The following is a 25,231-nucleotide window of genomic DNA, read 5'->3' on the forward strand; positions in this document are numbered from 1 at the left end:
TGAAAATACAGACGCATGAGTGCTGCCAACATTGCTTTAGAGGTTGCCGAAGCGGAACCTTAGACACCGCACACTGAAACAAGTCGGTTGCATAACCGCCATCGCAGAAGAAAGCCTCTTCTGAAGCTGGCTCACAAAAAATCATGCAAACAGCTTGCTAAAGACAACCTGTCCAAGAGCATGAATTACTGGAACCATGTCCTGTGGTCTGAGGAGACTAAGATAAACTTGTGTGATGGTGTCCAGCATGTTTGTAGTTGCCCTGGTGAGGAGTACCAAGAAAACTGTCTTTTCTACAATCAAACATAGCGGTGGTAGAATCATGGTCTGGGGCTGCATAAGTGCTGCTGGGATTGAGAAGCTGTGGTTCATTGAGGAAAACATGGATTCCAAATGCCTTGCTGAAGGTGAAGGTAATGGAGTGGCCAAGTATGTCTCCAGACCTGAACCCTATTGAGCACCTGTTGGGCATCCTCAAGCAAAGGTGAAGTGTCATGTGTTTAACATCTAGCAGCGTTATGATGTCATTAGGAACGAGTGGAAGAGGATCCCAGCAACAACCTGTGCAGCTCTGGTGAATTCCATTCCCAAGAGGATTAAGACAGTACTCGATAACAATAGTGCTCACACAAAATTACACTTTGGACAGAGTTATGACATGTTCATTTAGGGTGTACTCACTTTTGTTGCCAGCTATTTTGACAATAATGGCTGTATGTTGATTTAATTTTTCGAAAACAGAAAATCTGTACTGCTATACAAGCTGCACATTGACTACTTTGAAATATATCAAAGTTTAAATTATACAATATTGCCCCTTGAGAAGATATACTAAAATTATTGCTGAGATGTGATTTTTGTCACATGACTAAATTGACTGTATACTGTACAATATACTCTCTATATAGTGTATGTACACATATGCATGGAAAGATCATGGAACCACAATACAATGATTTCATACCATGTTCTCAAACTAATCAGAAGAGAGGTAAAAAAGAAGCCAGCAGTCATATGAAAATGACCTGGAAGCAGCAGGAATAACAATTGCAAAGAAAAAACATCATTTGATAATCAGTGATCTGCACCACAATCATCTTCTACATTTCATGCAAAACGTCTCTAGGTTACGAACGTAACCCTAGTTCCCCGAGAGAACGGGACGCTGCGTCGAAACGCTATGGGAACGCCCCTGCGTTGTCCACGCTCTGAACCAAGTGTGAAATCTAGCCAATAGGCAAGCCGTGACGTCATAGACAGGCGACGTTGCGTAAACCAGGAAGCTAAAAGATGGCTGTGCGGTGGTAGCGACATTAGCTTCTGCAACGAGAGAAGGTAAGCCCCGCAGGGATACAGGGAGTGTGGCACAGAGACGCAGCGTCTCGTTTCCTCTGGGAACTAGGGTTACATTCGTAACCTAGAGACGTTCCCCTTCAGGAACTCGAGCTGCGTTGAAACGCTATGGGAACGAGTGTCCAATCATGCCACACTGACCAGACCCTGCCGAGAGAGTAAAGGGCCTCGGCACCAGCACGTAGGACAGAGGAGCCCGGGGTGGCTCTGAGGTCAAGGCCATAGAACCTGACAAGGGGTGGAACCTGACAGTGGGGTGGACCAACCCGCAGCGTCGCAATGCCCAGAAGCGAAACTCCAGCAGACCAGGCTGTAGAGGCCGCCACACTCCGGTGGAGCGAGGCCAGACCCCGATCGAAGCGGGGAGACCAGGACTCGCAGCCAAAAGGATGGCATCCACAACCCACCTGCCTAACGTTTGCCCATAGGCCAGGAACCTTCCCTATAAGGGCCACAGCAGACAAACAGCTGCACTGACCGTCCCCAAGGACTCGTCCTGTGGAGACAAGCATCCAGTGCTCGCACTGGACACAGCCGGTTCTGTAACCCCTGTTTGGGGGCTAAAAACAGAGGAGGGCAGAATGCCTGTAACGTGACACTAAGTTGCGTCCCAGGCCTCAGCCTCCGGATGCTGCGGAGGAAATGCGTCACCAATGGGTGCCTACCCAGTGAACACGGAAACCTTCAGAGTCGAAGGGGTTAACTCTGTGGTAAACTGTACCTGTAAAAACTCCAGAACTGAACTGACCGGGCAGTGAACTGGGTCCAACAGTCGCCATCGTACGCCGCACAATGGGGGGATGACTACAAACCGGGCGGGAGACAACCGTGCCCGCAACCCGGCCGAGTCCCACACCACGCCGAGAAAGAGGTTCACGCTGGAGAAAGTACACTCCACCCGGCGTTTCAGTCTGAACCCCAGTACCTTCATGCAGGCGAGAACACCATCTCAATGCCGAACTACCTGGAGCTCCAATGAGCCAACATCAACCAATCGTCGATATAATACAAAATGCGGATGCCCTGAAGCCGCAGCGGGGTCAGTGCTGCGTTTACGCACTCTGTGAAGGTACAGGGCGAGAGCGGGGCTAGGCCGAACGGAAGGACCGATATTGGTAAACTTCGCCCCAAAAGCAACCTCAGGAACCTCCCGTGAGTGGTGAAGGACGGCTGCGTGGGAGCATGTGACCTCCAGATCAACTGTATGACAAATCAGTCCTCGGACTCGACCTGAGACACGACCTCTCTAAACCTGAACCGAGCATCAAAAGTGAGTGGTTCAAGGAGTGGAGATCCATAATGGGATGCAACCCGCCGTCCTTCTTCGGAACAATGAAGCACGGGCTGTAGCAGCCTGACTCTCTGAACAAGGAGGAGGGAACCACCTCGATGGCCTGTTTCCTCAGGAGAGCAAGCACCTCCTGTCCTAGGACCAGAGCCTGCACGGGTCTCACCAGGGTGGGACACACCCCGTTGAACCGGGGAGGAGAAGAAGCGAACTGAATCACGCAGCCCTTCTCCACAGTACGCAGGACCCCCGAGAGACTCCAGGCAGCCCTCCAGACTGACAGAAAGTCTCCACAGGGAGAACCAACCCCTCAGGGCTGGCCCCTGACTCACTCAGAGTGGCTGGAGCGGTGCTCTGCAGCCGACTACACCTCCTGAGAGGCAGCGGATCCCCCCATCCGCAGCGATCATATGGGGGGATACGGGGAGCAAACCACAGGAGAAAGCTGCGCCCTGAACACGACCCGTGGCAGGGCTGGCAGACAGTCCTCCTGAACCCGAATGGCAGGAGCAGCGTACTGTGGCCGTTGAAGCCTCCTGAGAGGCGGCGGATGACCCCCATCCGCAACGAACTACAGGTGGAATAAGGGAGTTAACCGCTGGAGGGAGGCCGCGACCCTGTGAACACCCTGTGGCAGGGCCGACAGACCCCGGTGGTGCCGGGGAGGGACAATCACCGTAGCATGAGATGCACACCGCCCTCCAAGATGCAAGCCATCAGTCCTACGCACCACAGCCCGTTCACTAGAGGCGAGGACGATCCTCAGGTCGTCCAGCCCCTCCTCGGGCTTAGAGTGATGCCAGGGGCCCCTAGGACCTCCACGCGGTAATCGGGAGGCAACACACTCTTACCGGGCTACTACGCTGTGCCTGGACGTACCAGGGCGAGGCTGACGCCGAGCAGCCTCATTGGAGCGAAACAGGTTGTGTGTAAGATTCAGAGAGCAGTATAGCCACTGTGAAGTAAAAAGTCGGTTGCAACATGAAATAAGACTGCTTCAGTGCAAATGTTCCTGGATCAGTACAAATAATCGAAGAATGAATGGAATGATATTCTGAATTATATTAGGGTAAAATTTTATCTCATTAGCCAATACATTTAATGTGGAGAAAACATATATTTAAGACAATGACCCTAAAAATACAGCAAAATAACTTAAAAACAGTGGCCTAGCCAATCTATTGCCTTAAATCCCACTGAAAAGAGGATTTTGGAACTGTAAATGCATCAAAGGGACCTTAGTAACCTTGGGGAATTGAAGATGATTTGGCAAGAAGAATGGCCCAAAATTGGACCACAATACTGCAAAAAGCTATTCACTTCTTACAGCAGATGTCTTGAAGCTGTATCTGCCAACAACTGCTTTCACCAACGTGTTGATGCTGTTAATTTGTGGTGGGGGAATGTATTTTCATCACATAAATATAATTTTAAATACTGTATATATTTTCTTATTCATATGAATTCTTTTTACAAGTACAATGTCAAAAGATATGAACTATGTAAATGTTAAGTGCATATTTAGTTTGCACTGGAAATATTTTAAATAACATAGCAGCATTTAAACACTTACACTACATGTCCAAAAGTATCTAGACAACCATATCACTCATATGTGAACTTTCGCTACAAAATTAAAAGCACAAAATTGTTTAGAATGTATTTGCATGATGTGTCTTTTAGATTTCCCTTCACAGGAAATAAGGGCCTCAAATCTGGTCAAGTATGACAATTCACTTGTTCACAAATTAAGGTCCATAAAGAGGAGCCCAAGTGGCCTGCACGAAGCCCTGACCTCAGCCCCACCATCCACTATGTTTGGCATCGATTTGAATATCCATTGGACCTGGGTTTAATAATGATCTTGTTTTTATATAGATATAAATTCTCATCGATTCCCAAAATCGTAAAAAAAAAAACAAAAAAAAAACCAGAGTAAAGTGGCAAAAGTGTAGTGCCTGTTACTCTGGTGATTTTATTATTAACGTCAATAGCATATTTTCATACAAACCCGATTCCAAAAAAGTTGGGACACTGTACAAATTGTGAATAAAAAAGAAATGCAATGATGTGGAAGTTTCAAATGTCAATATTTTATTCAGAATACAACATAGATGACATATCAAATGTTTAAACTGAGAAAATGTATCATTTTAAGGGAAAAATAAGTTGACTTTAAATTTCATGGCATCAACACATCTCAAAAAAGTTGGGACAAGGCCTTGTTTACCACTGTGTGGCATCCCCTCTTCTTTTTATAACAGTCTGCAGATGTCTGGGGACTGAGGAGACAAGTTGCTCAAGTTTAGGAATAGGAATGTTGTCAATTCGTTAGTCCGGATGACATGGGTCTCAGTTTTCCAAAAAGAACTTCAAATTTTGATTCGTCTGACCACAGAACAGTTTTCCACTTTGCCACAGTCCATTTTAAATGAGCCTTGGCCCAGAGAAAACGCCTGCGCTTCTGGATCATGTTTAGATATGGCTTCTTTTTTGACCTATAGTGTTTTAGCCAGCAACGGCGAATGGCACGGTGGATTGTGTTCACCGACAATGTTTTCTGGAAGTATTTCTGAGCCCATGTTGTGATTTCCATTACAGTAGCATTCCTGTATGTGATGCAGTGCCGTCTAAGGGCCCGAAGATCACGGGCATCCAGTATGGTTTTCCGGCCTTGACCGTTATGGACAGAGATTGTTTTAGATTCTCTGAATATTTGGATGGTTTTATGTACTGTAGATGATGATAACTTCAAACTCTTTGCAATTTTTCTCTGAGAAACTCCTTTCTGATATTGCTCCACTATTTTTCGCTGCAGCATTGGGGGAATTGGTGATCCTCTGCCCATCTTGACTTCTGAGAGACACTGCCACTCTGAGAGGCTCTTTTTTATAGCCAATCATGTTGCCAATTGACCTAAGTTGCAAATTGGTCCTCCAGCTGTTCCCTACATGTACATTTAACTTTTCCGGCTTCTTATTGCTACCTGTCCCAACTTTTTTTTAAATGTGTAGCTCTCATAAAATCAAAAATGAGCCAATATTTGTCATGACATTTCAAAATGTCTCACTTTCAACATTCGATATGTTATTTATATTCTATTGTAAATAAAATAAGTTTATGAGATTTGTAAATTATTGCATTCCTTTTTTATTCACAATTTGTACAGTGTCCCAACTTTTTTGGAATCATGTTTGTACAGTTGCTTCGAAATAATTTAATTTTATCCATGTTTTACATTCCACACATAATGGAACATAGATTAAATGTTTTTATGTTATGTGCGACAGTTCAATTGATATCAAAATCTATATCTATTATAATATTACATTGCACTTGACTTTTAACAATCAGCTCTAAACATATGATAAGCAATGTTTCAGTAAAAGTGATTATTGGTTCAACTGCCAAATCCTAACAAAACAGTGCACAAAACACTTGACATGACATTGATTAGAACAGTTGGTTAAATAATTTAGCATGAATTTATTAAATAATTTGTTAATAATTAAACATTAAATTATAACATTATGGCAGTTGTTTATCCATTGAAGTGGGTTGACGATGAAATGTATCCCAGAGGATGGAGCTGCATAGCGTATAAGAGGAAACAAACAATGCTGCAGGTTCATTACCTACACTTGGAAGCTTTATTGGTTTTCTATAACCCAAGGGTTAGAAAAGCAAGAGCTGCTTGTTTAGTAAGCTAATCAGTACCAATAAAAAGAACACAGTTTTTATTGTCTACTCTTGATCAACTTTTAAATAGTGCTCCATCTGCTACTCCTGTGTGCACTATTGATTGTAAACAGTTTTCAAAGTTTTTTTTGGTTGTTTTTTTCAATCTGTTGTTAAGTTTAGTGACATTAAAGTGTTCTAGCTGCCACAAAACAGTCCTCACTTTTTTGAAGTAGAAGAAGACGAGGAGGATGTGTTACAAGCTCTAAAGTTTATGATCAAGAGAAGCCTCTTATGAATAATACTAGCCTTGCACCATCTATACATGCAAATCATTTTAAATAACCTCTAAATTTCTTTTTAATAACAAGCTTTTACGGATTGTAGCTGCTTGTTAGTTGCTGTGTGCACTACAACAGACAATCTTAACATAGAGGCTGCTCCTTTATGAGTATTAAATGACATTGTCTCTGCAGATGCTGTTAGACCTTTAATGCTGCCTGATCATAACATTGTAATTAATAGGCTTAATCAGTCAGTTGGTATTTTGGGCAATGCTCCTACTTGTTTGTCTTCTTTATCCGAGAGATGATTCTTTGTGTATGTTATGAATAAATGATCCTTTCTTGCTGCTCTTACTGTATGTATGGCGTACCACAGACATCTAGGTTTGACTCAATCTTATATTCAGTCTATCAGAATGTTCTTGATATTTTAATTTAGAATTTAGCCTCCTTTAATTTTTAAGTGCAAATTTCTACTCGTCAGTAGGTTAGCTGTTTGTTTTATTTTAGAAATTAATACCTTGGTAATTTAAAGTTTTATGTTTTTTAGGGAAATTAGGAACACCCTTAGTCCCTTGGGATGTTGAACATTTTGCTTATAATGTACTGTATTATTTTAGCTTTCTTTGAATTTTCTGGTGCATACAAATAAAGTAGTTAAATTTCTTTTTTTCTCATTCTCTTTGGGGTATGAAGTTTTTGCTCATTCATTTATGCTATTACATAAACATGTCATTATTGGATTTACTGCAATTCTTTTTTGTTTGCCTTAAGCAGGAAGCTCTGGTTTAAATCCAGTTAGTCAAACCCATCTAATTATGAAACCAAGGAGCACATTTATCTGTCTTTACTGGTCACCAGTTAATGTTAAAAATAATAAAATTTTTTGGGGTTCACATATACCAGTTATTGAATATAAAAGCAAGTGAATGAAACTGAATTACTATTTTTTTTCTTCTTTATTTATGTGAAGTGAAAGTTGGACTATTCTTATTCTATTCAGAGCACTTCACTTTGGTTTTTCTATTACACTAGTTTGTGAATCATTAAAACCAATTTTTAAAATTTTGCAGTGCATTTCAAAGTAAAAATCCTACATTATAAAACATATGTACTGCTAATACATATATTCATATGCATGTACTAATAGTAAATGTGTCTTATAATGCAGGATTTGTTTTCCCATTTAAATATTCATTCATTCATTTTCTCCCGCTTATCCGTAATTCGGGTCGCGGGGGCAGCAGTCTAAGCAGGCCCCCGCCTTCGACTGCTGCCCAATCCTCACAGCACCGTCCCTTACGGTCCCTCCTGCTGCGACGTCACGGACCTTGATATTTCCCTCGTAAGGGACCCCCATTTAAATAAACATTCTTAAATTCCATGATTTAAGTTTACATATAGTAGACGTGTAGACTATACTATTAAAGTATATACACAACTGAACCACTTCCAGTTAAACATAGATCATTGAATCAATATAGAGAATTAGCATCATGGTGCACAGTATATTAAGTCTAACCTTATTACTGAAATTGTTAATGGCACATATTTAGAATCCAGATTTTTTGAATTAAGTGAATTAGTAATTGCTAGTTAAATTCTTTAGGATTTAGAAGATATTGACAGTAATCTAATACATCCAAAGAATATCACAGCACCACTAGATTCAACATCTGCTTTAACAATATTAAACCAAATGACAGGGTTCTTGATACCTGCAAAACATTTTCATAAGTAATGAACATTTTCAATGAACAACAATAACTAATTTGACTATAGGGTTACATAAACTGCACTCATTAACCTCAAATAATGTCTAAATATGAGCAGTGAGTAAATGAATGGTCATCATAGCTAGAGGGAGCTGACAGCAGCAAAGCCATGTCATGACTTGCTTCAGCTAAATCTGTAAATGAGACCTGGGGTCTCAAATGCACTCAAGGTGACCACTCACCACATACACTGTCAGTGAATATTAATGGGGCTTGAGTATTTATAAGACGATGAAGCATCTGTGCAACCCTAAGCCTCAATAAGCCATTAATATCTGAGGTATCTAAATAAGAAGCACTCATACCCTTATCTTTCAAAGCTAAAGGTAATTTGAGAAGAGAAGCAATGTGCTGTTCCTGTGGGAAGTAATATGAGCTGTGAATTATTCACAATTCTGTGATGTACTGTATGTTGTTTCCTGCACCCAACACCGTAATGCAAAAGAATTATAAAATAATCTAACAATCAAACTTCTATCATAAATCTAGAATCTAATTGGGATAATTTATCTTTAATATTGTTCCCAAAAGCCTTAATGACAATGAGCAGCAGACAGTGTCACATTAAAAGCCCTTAAAATGCATGCAGAGTTCTCATTTATTCTGCAATCAGAAACGAAAACGTGACATGCAATGCCACCATTAGGCTGCCATGGCTGTCAATGTCAAGACTTTTTTGATTTCTCCAGATATTTGCCACCAGCAGGGCGAGACTGACGCAAAGCACAGCTTCCTGTAGTGGTGGAAACAGTTTAATCACAGCTTTTAGGCAGGGTAGGGGACCAGGCATCACACAGTGAGCTATTTGGAGAGAGCAATGACCCATGCACTGCAATGAACTGTGGGGAATGTCTCGCGTCCCGCGGGACATCACAGAGTTGCCACGGCAACGTTCTGGGAAAAGATCCTCATATGCATCAATCAGACTGATCGCAGGAGATGATCATAGTGATCATGGAGGAAAGAAGCTCTCTCGCTCTCAATAATGTTCACTCTCGAGAAGCATACTTAAACTCTCCGTGTGCCACATGGAATAATACATGAAAGCCCTCTTGTTATTGCTATGCTGGCACTTCATGGGTTGACTGCTGGCAGACGGTCGAATAATCTTCAATAAGCTGTCAATTACTTTATGCTTCAGAGGCCTTAAAAGCTGATGGCAGATCAGTTTTATAACATTTTAGCATTTTACTGTGCAGCTATGGCTAGTTGTGTCAGCAAACCATCATGAGTGTGTGTGATCTATACACCCATGTGGTATTTACTTTCACATTTTAGCTATGTCAGCTTTGTCAGCTTTTTTCAATAAACTTACATTCATTAAGTTCTTAGGATATTCTAGGAAAGGTTATGACCTGTCAAACTCAATTCCCAATAAATTATATATATACACATACACCCACAACAGAGAAAAACATCAATGCACCCTTGTTTTATTTGTTTTTGGAAAAGCAAGTGGAATCTGAATGTGATAGTCTTGATGATAACACACAAGGCAGTATTTGGTAGATATTGGTCACTTAATGCTGACTAAAGTGTCTAGTCTGTGTCTGAAAAGTTTTCTACATTTAAAGGTTTTATTTTACGTTAAAACAAATTGTTTACATTAAGTGAAACTTTCATTTTTCATGCAGAGTCGTAATTGAACAAAAAAAAAAATCTATTTTCTATTTTTACTATTTCAGAGGCCTCATCGGTGTTACATCATTCCACATTTTTTTATTTTTGACTCCAGTTTGGGACATTCAATAATTTACACTTACAAATTTCTTGTGGTCATGATCCTACAGACAATTTCCAAATCTGGTTGTATACAGCTTGATAAATAGAGCCCACTGTCTGCATTTATACTTTACATTTGTTTGCAGAAAAGTGTTAAATATAATTCTAATAATTTGCTATAAAACTATTTGGCATAACAAACATTAGTGCTCTGTTTCCAAATCCTGCCCAAAGCATATGGCAATTATTCCATTTGACATGTACTACTAATATGTTTTTTAGGACGTTGCATTGAAAATAGTTAAAATGTTTGCACTTTCAGAAGGATCAAATGTATTGATTCAATTCAATTCAATTCATTTTTATTTGTATAGCGCTTTTAACAATGAACATTGTCTCAAAGCAGCTTTACACAGATAATGTGGTGATTAAAGGTAAATATGTTCTTTGTAAGTATGTTTGTCCCTGATGAGCAACTGTGGCAAGGAAAAACTCCCCGAGATGGCATAAGGAAGAAACCTTGAGAGGAACCAGACTCAAGAGGGAACCCATCCTCATCTGGGTTGCACCAAATGTCCATTTGAAGCAGATATACAATGTTGCGGGGTACATTGATGATGATCAGAAGCAAACTGTATTCCTGAGTCAGTGTAGCAGACTGTTGACATTAACTACAGTCCAATCCATCCTCAAAGCACCCGTTCTACTCCGGAATTACATGGAACCACCCAAGGTGTTGATGAGAGACCGTCCCAAGCTGCACAGAAGTGTGAAGATCCACGGAGGGACAGTGGTCACTGGAGCCTCAGGAGCATGTTTAACTCGACCGAGAGAGAGAGAGAGAGAGAGAGAGAGAGAGAGAGAGAGAGAGAGAGAGAGAGAGAGAGAAGAGGGTGACGGGAAGAGAAGGATATGGATTAATAAGACTCGCTATGGCAGCATAATTAAAAGGGAGAACCAGAAGGTAACACAGACATGAGGGATCTCTGGGATAAGAGACGACCCACCACACCACCGTCAACAAACCCGAGTGAACGTGTGAATGTGAGGGGACGACAGCATACAAATATACCAGTTCACCAAACACTCTATATCCATGCTCCCTCCAGATCTGAGCCTTTACCTAAGAAAAAATCTACTGATAAAAGGCTTGACTAAATAAATAAGTTTTCAACCTCGACTTGAACACTGAGACTGTGTCTGAGTCCCGAACACTGGTTGGAAGGCTGTTCCATAACTGTGGGGCTTTATAAGAGAAAGATCTGCCCCCTGCTGTAGTCTTCATTATTTGAGGAACCAACAGATAGCCAGCACCTTTTGATCTAAGTAGGCGTGGAGGATAATACTGGTACAGAAGTTCACTCAGATACTACGGTGCGAGACCGTTAAGTGCTTTATACGTCAGTAGTAGTATTTTATAATCAATGCAAGATTTAATTGGGAGCCAGTGTAGACTGATTAAAACAGGGGTGATGTGGTCATATTTCCTAGATCTGGTGAGGACTCTTGCTGCAGCATTCTGAACTAACTGAAGCTTATTTATGCACTTACTCGCACACCCAGACAGTAAAGCGTTACAGTATTCTAATCTAGAAGTAACAAAAGCATGAACTAGTTTTTATTGAACAGCTATATACAGTATTCATCTTGCATATATGGACAAGCTGATGCTGCTTTATATGTTGAAATAACAAGTTGCCTAACAAATATGCAAAGGAACTGATTTAAGAAGTCCATATTAACAATCAATAATGAAAGTGTTATGTGACAAGATCAACAGGCCAGTCAAGTGACCACCAGAATGACTACAAAAAACTGACAGCAAAAGGAGAAATGAGAGGTAAGAATGTCAAGTAGTGAAAGAGGACTCATAAGCCTTGCAGGGTTGTGGCACAGGCAGTAAACAGGCACTTCAGTGCCGACTCAAGGGTGTATGGTGGAAGAACACCAACAAGTCGGACAATTAATCATTTGAGTCTTGCTGCCTCACAGTCCCAGTGGAGGTGCTCATTGCTTTTAAAATCTATCTTAAAAAGCAGTCCATCTCTCAGGGGAAGCAAAGGGTAATAGTGGGGCAGATGCTCAGGAGGTGCTTGGCTGTTAGGATAGCAGCCTAACAAGCTGTAGAGGGTTTGTGTTGTGTTGATGTTTTGGTGCTTGGGGATTTGGGAATTCTAAACCAATTTAGGATAACAGTTTAATATATTGGCAAGCACTCTGAATCTGAAAGGTCCAGGGTTTTTTTGTATGAAGCAGTGAGGCTTTCAAAATATCAAATACAGTACTATAAAAAGCAGCCAAAAGTAAAAAATGAAATCAAATAATTATTTGGCCTGATCCCTGCGTTCTTATTAAATTTGCTTAAATTGTAGTAGGCACAATGTCAAAATCCTATAAGTAAATTAATTAGAAGTTCACTTTGATGACTGTGGCAATGTTCATTTGTAGAATTTAACTAGCGGTTTGCTTTTGTAAATAATAAGAGACCTCAGTTTGTTTTTTTGCGTGGTGTGTTTGGACTGTTTCTAAATTTGGAATCTAAAATTTGCTGACACAAATGCACAAGATGTGAAGTTTAACAAGCATTTATAAGCATGTTTATTTAATTGCTAAAACATGTGGACATACTGTGTATACATTGTTGTGCGTGCATTCTTCTGCATTACTGATGATAATTTATAGATATTATTCTATAAAAGCTTCTCCTACAGTACATATAATCTAATTTGCTGTGATCTTGGTAATTACTCAGTTCTGAGAGCAAACACAAGAAAAAAAAACCCCACCTGTTTCCCATCTTTATAAAACCTTCACAGAGACAGAGAGGCTAATACTTTGGCAGACAGTACACTTTCCACTATTGTGTCACAAGATCTGTAATGGACCTGGATGGATCCCTCTCTACATTTTTTCTTGTATTTTTGAAATGCTTTACACATGGCTCATTTTGGTACATATTAAAAACAAAACAAGACTTACAGGTTCACTTGTTTCTTTGTGTGTAAAAGGTCTGCAAGCTTCTTAATTTGAATGCTGGCAAGATCAATCTATGATACACAGGACAAGTGGCAGTGATGACCTCATTCACTAACACCTGTCAGTGCAATCATTCAATCATTCTATCATTTGCAAGACCATAAAATAGAGGTGTAGCTGGCTATATTGCAATCATGTTCTTAAACTAAACTGAGGTGCTGTAATGAACACACAAATTGGTGAATATTTTGCCTCCATCTGGGTGATTTTCTTAGGGGAAAGCTGTAATTGGCGTTTTTGAATTCAGGTAGCTGCCTTCCTAGGACTGTAGATATATGTTTCATCAAATCTCAGATGATTATGGAGGCAGTGTATGCCAATCATGTCATTTCCAGCTTAATGTTGATGCCATGGTTCTTTGACAGCAAGGACATGCAATTTAGAGATTTTAGGGGGAAAGCAAGTAGACAGTCATGAGAGAAATTTAAGAGGGTGAATGTGATAATTGCAGTTTCACCTGCCATACCACACACATTAGAGTTTTGCCTAAACACCAGGGCATTCGAACAGCAAAAGGTAAAATAGTATTGAGATCATTTTAGCTGGTGCAATAAAACATCTTGCTGGACTCATCTGACTGACAGATTCTTCTCTTAGGCTATGTGAGCTAAGCAAAGGTAAATTAAAAACATGGAATCAGAACTCACAAATTTCCACCCAGCTAGCTTCCTTTAGGTGCACAGCAATCTTGAGTTTGACGCAGGAATAGATTTCAACCATACCATTCATAGATTTCGCACAGGCTGGAATACAGAACAATTGCATGGGGTTTAATAATAAAAAGGAAAATGGTCAAGGTTTTTTTAATCATAAGAGACAGCAATACACAGCTCCAAAACACAATCCATGCAAGAGTCACCAGGCAAGGGTTCTAAAAACATTTAAAAACCAGAAAGCTGAGGCAAAAGGTGGAAATTCATTGAATGCAAGGTCAAAACACAGAAAGGCTACAGTATGTATAGGAAGCCGCACTACACTGCTGGCAGCCAGCAGAGGGAGGCAGGGATGCATAATGAGAGTGGCTGTGCAGGCGAACTTTCCACGCTGATTAACCTGGATTCTCTGCACCTGCCAGGCAGCATATTTAAAGATAGATTAAGGCCCTTGTTGGTATACCTTTGTAGAAGAGTGACTGGTATGGCATTTCAGGGCTTTGCTAAGGATGAATTGAAGAAAATAATATACAAAATAATTAGAGCAGAATTTTTGAAAGAAATAAGAGTAAAGAGGGATTTAAAGCTCTTTTGCCTTGGGATAAAAATAGTAACACACCTGAAAAGAGAGAACTTTTATTAAAAGTTAATAATTTTTTTTTTTTTTTTTAAGATAATTTTTCTCTCTCACTACTTCTAAACAAAGACAAAACAAGATAAACTTTCACATTTTAATGAATTAATTTAAAGTTGTATGCCTATGATTGCGGGGGTTCACAGGCTAAGCCATGCAGGAAGCTGTGTTTCAAAGTGTACAAAACACACCCAAACCTTTGCCAAGCCTTCATCTTGCCTATGTATAAACACTGCTTGTTCATTTTTATACAATTATTCTACTCTGCATTTGGGTACATTTAAGGCAAATTGTAAGACTAGCTAAGTTTCTGTGACTTGGGGTATCACAAAGTGAACAACTAATCCAAAGAACAGTGTTCAATATACAGGAGAGGGTGCTATTTCAAAATCTGGCAGGGTATCTTCTGGTTGAATTTGGCAGATTCCTTTAATCAAAGTAACTTTAAAAAAAAAAGTGCTTAAAAGTCTGTATCAATAAAAGGCATGGATGCCAGTTTACAAGGACATGAAGAGTACTTTTGGTTTTAAAATCTCTGTTGGGGAAGTAAAATATTAAGGAGAAAATGTTAAGATGTTTTAGGTCGGATTGAGGCAGCTAAAGGAAGCCAGTGGAGGGACCATACAATAAGGTGGCTAGGGTGTATTTAGGAGGAGTGAAAACATGTCATGTAGCTACATTCTTGCTCTGTTGCAGAGGCTGAATAGTGCTTAGAAGCAGATCTGCTTTTAGTAGTCCAATCTTCAAAATGACAAGGAACTGAACAAGCACTTGAATTGCCTGTTAGAATGGGGAAATCTGCATAAGCATGTCAGATTAGCAATGTCAGAGATACAATGACTCCTAATTGTCCATACTTACCCCAAGGTTGCATGCACTGTACAGGAAAGTTTTGGAATTAAAACTTTTTTTCCATTTTTAAATAACTGCAATGCTTCCAGCAAATCGTAACAGTTCTTGATTAATTAGGACACTCTGGCCCAATCAGATGACCCCAAGATGGATGAGTCATGACTGTTTGGATTATGTAGTGAATTGAACAATTTAAAGTCCAATAAAGATTTTTTTTTTCCCCCCAAGGTAGTGCCATTTATAAGCCAGGCTGGTTACTATGTTAGAGGTTGTGCTGTAAGAAATAAATAAACTGTTATCAGTATGCAGTTGCTCATGTCTGAGTGATTCAGAATGGGTTTATTCAGGATGAGAATAGTGCTTGCTGTTTTTGAATTTAGTTGGTAAATGACCAGATGCTGTGGAGTTTCCGCTGGGACACAGAATTGCTCCTTTAGTCCATGGGGTAGATAGTGTTCAGCTTTAGTCACCTGAGGGGTAGGTGCACAGATGAATGTTTAGAGCAAAGTAATATAGAAAGTAGGTGCAATTTAATAGTGTGGTAATTTAAATTTGTAAGATACTGGATTAACTTGCTATAAACGTTTAAAAAACCCAATAAAGTCATGAGACATGGTTCTTAAAAGCATGGGACAGATGCTTTAAAATCACTTTCCCTTTATTTATGTATATAATGTACACCAAAATGTATTTTCATCATGGCATTAATAGAAACAAATACTTATAAATTTATTCTATTACTGATAACCAATAATGAATTCTTAATTAAATCCAAAATGGCATACAATTATTTATTTTATATAACCGAGCAGTTGAGGGTTAATGGCCTTGCCCAAGGGCCCAGCAGGGGCAGCTTGAAGGAGCTTGGATTTGAACATGTGACCTGCTGTTCATAGAGCATATTAATTATTTTGCTTTGACAAGAAGTCAAGAAGAAAGAAAAAGAAACTAAGTGAACATTCTCTAAGGCAAAACAACGCATAATTCAAGCTAGATACATCATTCAGTGCTCCAGCAGCTGTTTACAATATGCAAATTTTATATTTTGTAGAAATACAGAAATGATCAGATAATTCCAATTCAATCCAAGCATTCCAAGAATTACACTTTAATATAAAATAAATTAAGTAATGGGTATTAAAATATATAGCAAATGAAAAATAAAGACTGTCTATTGCTTGCACTGTACCAAAAAGGTATTTTATAAATAATTAATTCACAAGAAAAAACAACACCAATAACAAGCACGATTAGAAACTGTGGAGGCGAATTCTTCCATAATGGTGGCCATCTGTTTTGTGCTGCAACAGGGAAAAAAAGACAAAGCATGTAGAAAATTTGATCATTTTCTACATAATTTTCTGAACAAGTGCATTACATGTCCAACATAAAACACATATTACATCATCCATTAAGCACAATAATCTAACAGTTATTGACTCTGAAACAAAAAGTGACTTTTATTGCATTTAAGCCACAGAAGCCAACGTGACTGCTGTTCAGTTTAATGTCTTCAGCATGTCTACACAGCATACAGCACATTCTAAAACTAGTGTTAACAATTGTAAGCCACTTTTAGAAGCATCAAAGCCCACAGACAGCATTAGTAATTTAGAGGCAATAAAAATGGAGGAAATTGCTAAATCTGAGAAACGAGAGGCAATTTTATAGCGCCAGTGAGTTTGAGAAAACAATTTTTCTCATGGCAACTAGGGCTCACTCCTCAGACACAAAAAAAAATATACAAAAGGCAGAACTTTTAAAATAATTAAATAAAGGACAAGGCAAAGTGACCATAATGGTTTTGTGTATTGATTTATATTCTGAACAACAGCAACCATTAGTGTTTCAATTTGGCTGGTGGACTAGGTGATTAACATTTTATATAAAGTAGGTGTTTACATTTAATTTATTAATTAAGTTCTACATTCATAGCACCATTAAAAATCAATGCTCAACTACTAAGAATCATGTCAAGCCTATAGTCTGTTTAATTGCATGGTGTAAAATATACATTATTAATGATTAGATTCAACAAGCTTATGACACAAGGGGTGATAGAACAATCTCCAAGCCTCCTTTTCAGATGTGTAACCACCTCCCAATCAATAGATAAAATGTCACCCATAGTTACAGTATAAGACTGATATTACAAACTACCAGCCCACCAGTGACTGGCACTCCTCTGCAGATGTCCTGGTATACTTGAAAACCTACAGATTCCAATCATGGTTATGGGACGACAGAACCAAGCTTGTACAACCCCCTAAAAATCACACCACCATCAACATCTTGGCATCTCCAACTATAATGCTTCAATGTAAAGTCCTGCAAATACAATCCAACGCTGTGTCCAGGTCTCTGAATATGGTCAGTAGCTTGTGGATCTTGTAATGCAATGCACCTCAAAAGCCTGCTTTTTGCAGCATTTATAACAGGATAGCATTTAGGCATCAAAAAGTACAAAATACCAAGAGAGAAGATATGCTTTAAAAAATTTGCTAATATGGTAAGGGGGAAAAAAGAACCTAGGTTCACACAATGCACCCGAAAATAATTACAAGAGACAGTATATTTTGACAGAGATGGTATCGCAAAGTATCTGATGACCTGATCATTTTGATATGAAAACAATTTAAAGCATCTCCTGTCAAACTATTAAAATAAACCCTTCAACATAAAGTCCATCGTCCTTGAGGACAGTAGTTTGCTCTGTCTTCAGATTCTTTAATCCAACAATGCTGAAATGGAATATGCAGCTACACCTACAGCTGAAACAGATTCTGTTTCTGTTCATCTAACTGCATTCTCGATGATCCCAGACAGGAAGATGAGATGCACTTACCACATGTTCTTGCACACATCCCACCCACAACACTGTGTAAAGGCCCACAACATTCTGTGACATTAACTCTAGGGCAGATGTTATTTGAGACTGGGCTTTCTATGTATTGCATTAAAAATAAATAAATTAAGTTTTAAAGCCTTGCATTATATCTGATTGTGTTCTTTTCACCAGTTCCAATCAATTACTTAGTGTCCAATTACTCTTTCTTTCTCTCTTTTTATGTATTTTACTTTTATGGCACTTGGCAGACACTCTTATCCAGAGCAACTTGCAATTATCTTGTTTATAAAACTGAGCAGTGGGGGTTGAGGGTCTTGCTTAAGGCCTTAAGAGCAGCAGCTTGGTAATGCTGGAACTTTAACTCAAGACCTTCCGATCAAATAATACAGGGCCCCTGGAGCAGAAGCCCTGGTTAAGGCCCTGTTTAAAGGCCCAACAGTTCTAGGTGATGCTGTAGTTATTGAATTCTTCAATTTAGTAATATAAAAATGTTTTACATTTATTGTTAGAATAAGACATTTATTTATTAGTTTGTTTTGTATTAAGTTTATTATTTTATGTTTTAAGAGATCTGTGTGTGTGTGTGTGTGTGTGTGTGTGTGTGTGTGTGTGTGTGTGTGTGTGTGTGTGTGTGTGTGTAACCTTTTACTAGATCAACAGTTTTTCATCAAAGGAAGTTTTTGTTAAGAAAACGTGTAGAAAAGTTTAAAATTATCTAAACCATTTATCTTCAAGAGAAAACTGTTGTCTGAACTAGTGTCTATAAAAAAATGCACTTCTTAATATTCAGAGATAAAAATTCATCTACAAAATTTATAATACAGCCATTCAATTACTGTAACGTTTAATTGCAACCATACAGTTTCATATTTACTGTTTTGTCAAACATTAAATCCCTGCCACCTCCTCTGGAGATCAGTTTCTCCCGCATGTATCCAAACACCATTTCCTTCCAATGAATCAGCTTATGGCACCCTCTCCTGTTCAATGAAGGACATCCTGCAATATATATTCATACCATGACCCATCATAAAAAATCTAGTATTTAGCATTAATAAATATATATAATAATATTAAAATAGCTCTCTTGATCATCCCACATTACCAATATTTATTACTTGAATATAACATTGACATTGTTATAAATATTGAATAAATGCATGCATAAATCAGAAGCTTTATTAGAAAAATAAGGACTAGTTTGTTTCCTGGAGTGGCCTGGAGCTAGGTAGATGATGATGATGACAAATCTGGTGGCAAAACAAGAACTGCACAAATTAATTTTACTATTATAGTTGTGCAATGTGACTTTTCCTATTTACTGCTCTGGAATTTGTCAAAATAGGGAATAAAAACAGGTTTGTGGGCTTCTGAGCATTACACCCACACACCCTTTTTATGAGCATGCCAGTCTTTATTTTGGCCCTCTTTGTTGTTATAACTATAAAAAGGTTTTCGATTGGATTTCGTAGCATGGCTGTGGTAATTTGCCCATTCAGCCACAAGTGTATCCATGAGGTCAGTCGAGGAGACCTGGGGTGCAGCCCGTGTCTCAATTTATTCTCCGAAGTTGTTCAGTGGGGTTGAGGTCAGTTCTCTGTACAGGCCATTAGTGTTGTTCCACTCCAATCTTGGCAAATCATGTCTTCATAGACCTCTCTTAACCTACGTTCCCTACGTTATCTCCTACTCTTGGGGATGTGGGATAAAAACAATCTTGCTTATCAATTTAGAATGCATACAGAATTTTTACAAATTGTTCAATAATCATATCCCCAAAGTAAAATATCTTCAGGCTACACAATACACAATGTAACACCAGATGGTTGTTAGAGGAGCCTTGATTAGCCCACTGGAACTGCCCCGTCACATGGCATGTACAAGCATCTAGATTAGTGTGGCATGGAGTAGGTTTGTCCAAAAGCATAATTGAGCATGGACTGCAATTTGATAAATTGGTTGTAAAATAACTGGATTAAACATAAAACACATTACATACATATTGAACACAAACTTATTACTTTCTGTGCTTCAACTACTACCTTGAAATATACTTTAAACAGAAGGGGAACTACTGAAGAAAAACTATGACAGGTGATGTCTAATTGTAAGTAATCTTTGCCCTATTAGGCTAGATTCCAAAACCTAATCAGTTTATCTGCTGATTCCAGCGATTTAATTATTTTAAATCTTACAAAACATCCAAACACCTATTCTTAAGCAACATTGTGCTAAAAAAAAAAAAGATTTGGACAAACTAAAGAATGGACAGCTGTACAGACAGATGGACAAATGGAAAACAAACAACTTGTTACAGGGACACAACTAAGGACCTACAGCATGATCACAGATGGGTAACAAAAAACAAAAAACTTTTTTTAACCATTTGTAGCAGTAGCAAGGATAGAGTTTAATATAACATGAATGTCAACTGAACTGTACATATTGTCAAGTGTGGACTAGCTTAAAAAAAGGCAAGTTTTTTGTTAGTTTCATGAACAGTTAATGATATCTGGTATGTGTCTGTCCTGTGTGTCTCTCTCTCTCTACACACACACGTACATATTTTCTATATATGTAAAATATGTAAAATAAGGAAAATAAGTATTTGAACACCCTGCTATTTTGCAAGTTCTCCCACTTAGAAATCATGGAGGGGTCTGAAATTGTCATCGTAGGTGCATGTCCACTGTGAGAGACATAATCTAAAAAAAAAAATCCAGAAATCACAATATGATTTTTAAACTATATATTTGTGTAATACAGCTGCAAATAAGTATTTGAACAGCTGTCCATCAGCTAGAATTTTGACCCTCAAAGACCTGTTAGTCTGCCTTTAAAATGTCCACCTCCACTACATTTATCATTCTAAATTAGATGCACCTGTTTGAGGTTGTTAGCTGCATAAAGACACCTGTCCACCCCATACAATCAGTAAGAATCCAACTACTAACATGGCCAAGACCAAAGAGCTGTCCAAAGACACTAGAGACAAAATTGTACACCTCCACAAGGCTGAAAAGGGCTACGGGGAAATTGCCAAGCAGCTTGGTGAAAAAAGGTCCACTGTTGGAGCAATCATTAGAAAATGGAAGAAGCTAAACATGACTGTCAATCTCCCTCGGACTGGGGCTCCATGCAAGATCTCACCTCGTGGGGTCTCAATTATCCTAAGGAAGGTGAGAAATCAGCCCAGAACTACACGAGAGGAGCTGGTCAATGACCTGAAAAGAGCTGGGACCACCGTTTCCAAGGTTACTGTTGGTAATACACCAAGATGTCATGGTTTGAAATCATGCATGGCACAGAAGGTTTCCCTGCTTAAACCAGCACATGTCCAGGCACGTCTTAAGTTTGCCAATGACCATTTGGATGATCCAGAGGAGTCATGGGAGAAAGTCTTGTGGTCAGATAAGACCAAAATAGAACTTTTGGGTCATAATTCCACTAAATGTGTTTGGAGGAAGAAGAATGATGAGTACCATCCCAAGAACACCATCCCTACTGTGAAACATGGGGGTGGTAGCATCATGCTTTGGGGGTGTTTTTCTGCACATGGGACAGGGCGACTGCACTGTATTAAGGAGAGGATGACCGGGGCCATGTATTGCGAGATTTTGGGGAACAACCTCCTTTCCTCAGTTAGAGCATTGAAGATGGGTCAAGGCTGGGTCTTCAAACATGACAATGACCCGAAGCACACAGCCAGGATAACCAAGGAGTGGCTCTGTAAGAAGCATTTTCAAGGTTCTGGAGTGGCCTAGCCAGTCTCCAGACCTAAACCCAATAGAGAATCTTTGGAGGGAGCGCAAACTCCGTGTTTCTCAGCGACAGTCCAGAAACCTGACTGATCTAGAGAAGATCTGTGTGGAGGAGTGGGCCAAAATCCCTCCTGCAGTATGTGCAAACCTGGTGAAAAACTACAGGAAACGTTTGACCTCTGTAATTGCAAACAAAGGCTACTGTACCAAATATTAACATTGACTTTCTCAGGTGTTCAAATACTTATTTGCAGCTGTATAATACAAATAAATAGTAAAATAAAAATCCTACATTGTGATTTCTGTTTTTTTTTTTTTTTTAGATTATGTCAATCACAGTGGACATGCACCTACGATGACAATTTCAGACCCCTCCATGATTTCTAAGTGGGGGAGAATTTGCAAAATAGCAGGGTGTTCAAATACTTATTTTTCTCACTGTATATACATATACATACATATATACATACATACACACATTATATATAATTATATATATATATATATATATATATATAATGCGCATACACATACATGTTTCAAAAACAGTAGGCATGTTTTTCAAATAACTTGCTCATGTCTATCAAACATGAAGAAAGATTAAAAAACTACAACAACCACAGGTTCCCATTACATTTAGTGATCAAGAAAAATCTTTTTTTTTTTTTTTTTTTTTTTTTTAATCATCCGCGTAATGAAAGGATGCAGTAAATAAATGTGTTGAGTTTAAGGTTTTAATCATAATACATTTTTATAATAAATGTGCCATTAAAATGAATTTGCGTTAAAGCGTTATTAACATGTGTATTCTTCAAGGTCCGGAGAGACGAGGCCGAAAACCGATGTAACAAAAGCCGTACCGTGAAAGTTCATATCCGAATGAAACCTGTAGGAAAGGTAAAGTCCATGGAATCTCGGATCTTCCGAGAATAATAAAGTCCTGTGAATGCAAATAATCCCAAATAGTAAGTCCATAGCAAATCCTTAGTGAACTAGTAGAACGGACGACGGCTCTGGGGAGAGGGTGATTATATAGGGTTAGTGGTGATGAGCGTCAGGTGCCGCCGGTACTTAGTAAGACGGAAAGTCGCTGCAAGCGTTTTTAGGGAAGGTGTGGCAGGTCGTTCCCTGACTGTGTGTGTGTGTGTGTGTGTGTGTGTGTGTGTGTGTGTGTGTGTGTGTATATATATACAGTACAGACCAAATGTTTGGACACAACGTCTCATCCAAAGAGTTTTCTTTATTTTCATGACTATGAAAATTGTAGAGTCACACTGAAGGCATCAAAACTATGAATTAACACATGTGGAATTATATACATAACAAAAAAGTGTGAAACAACTGAAAATATGTCATATTCTAGGTTCTTCAAAGTAGCCACCTTTTGCTTAGATTACTGCTTTGCACACTCTTGGCATTCTCTTGATGCCTACTTTGAAGAACCTACAATATGACATATTTTCAGTTCACTTTTTTGTTATGTATATAATTCCATATATAATTCCACATGTGTTAATTCATAGTTTTAATGCCTTCAGTGTGAATCTACAATTTTCATAGTCATGAAAATAAAGAAAACTCTTTGAATGAGCAGGTGTGCCAAACTTTTGGTCTGTACTGTATATATAATATATATTTATATACTTTTGGTCTGTACTGTATATAATATACAGTGAGGAAAATAAGTATTTGAACACCCTGCTATTTTGCAAGTTCTCCCACTTAGAAATCATGGAGGGGTCTGAAATTGTCATCGTAGGTGCATGTCCACTGTGAGAGACATAATCTAAAAAAAAAAATCCAGAAAACACAGTGTATGATTTTATAACTATTTATTTGTATGATACAGCTGCAAATAAGTATTTGAACACCTGAGAAAGTCAATGTTAATATTTGGTACAGTAGCCTTTGTTTGCAATTACAGAGGTCAAACGTTTCCTGTAGTTTTTCACCAGGTTTGCACACACTGCAGGAGGGATTTTGGCCCACTCCTCCACACAGATCTTCTCTAGATCAGTCAGGTTTCTGGCCTGTCGCTGAGAAACATGGAGTCTGAGCTCCCTCCAAAGATTCTCCATTGGGTTTAGTTCTGGAGACTGGCTAGGCCACGCCAGAACCTTGATATGCTTCTTACAGAGCCACTCCTTGGTTATCCTGGCTGTGTGCTTTGGGTCATTGTCATGTTGGAAGACCCAGCCTCAACCCATCTTCAATGCTCTAACTGAGGGAAGGAGGTTGTTCTCCAAAATCTCGCAATACATGGCCCCGGTCATCCTCTCCTTAATACAGTGCAGTCGCCCTGTCCCATGTGCAGAAAAACACCCCCAAAGCATGATGCTACCATCCCCATGCTTCACAGTAGGGATGGTGTTCTTGGGATAGTACTCATCATTCTTCTTCTTCCAAACACGTTTAGTGGAATTATGACCCAAAAGTTCTATTTTGGTCTCATCTGACCACATGACTTTCTCCCATGACTCCTCTGGATCATCCAAATGGTCATTGGCAAATTTAAGACGTGCCTGACATGTGCTGGTTTAAGCAGGGGAACCTTCCGTGCCATGCATGATTTCAAACCATGACGTCTTAGTGTATTACCAACAGTAACCTTGGAAATGGTGGTCCCATCACTTTTCAGGTCATTGACCAGCTCCTCCCGTGTAGTTCTGGGCTGATTTCTCACCTTCCTTAGGATCATTGAGACCCCACGAGGTGAGATTTTGCATGGAGCCCCAGTCTGAGGGAGATTGACAGTCATGTTTAGCTTCTTCCATTTTCTAATGATTGCTCCAACAGTGGACCTTTTTTCACCAAGCTGTTTGGCAATTTCGCCGTAGCCCTTTCCAGCCTTGTGGAGGTGTACAATTTTGTCTCTAGTGTCTTTGTACAGCTCTTTGGTCTTGGCCATGTTAGTAGTTGGATTCTTACTGATTGTATGGGGTGGACAGGTGTCTTTATGCAGCTAACGACCTCAAACAGGTGCATCTAATTTAGGATAATAAATGTAGTGGAGGTGGACATTTTAAAGGCAGACTAACAGGTCTTTGAGGGTCAGAATTCTAGCTAATAGACAGGTGTTCAAATACTTATTTGCAGCTGTATCATACAAATAAATAGTTTAAAAATCATACATTGTGCTCTCTGGATTAATTTTTTTTTAGATTATGTCTCTCACAGTGGACATGCACCTACGATGACAATTTCAGACCCCTCCATGATTTCTAAGTGGGAGAACTTGCAAAATAGCAGGGTGTTCAAATACTTATTTTCCTCACTGTATATATATATATATATATATATATATATATATATATATATATATATATATATATATATATATATATATA

This window comes from Silurus aristotelis (genome assembly GCF_946808225.1).
Source record: "Silurus aristotelis genome assembly, chromosome: 12".
NCBI lineage: Eukaryota > Metazoa > Chordata > Actinopteri > Siluriformes > Siluridae > Silurus > Silurus aristotelis.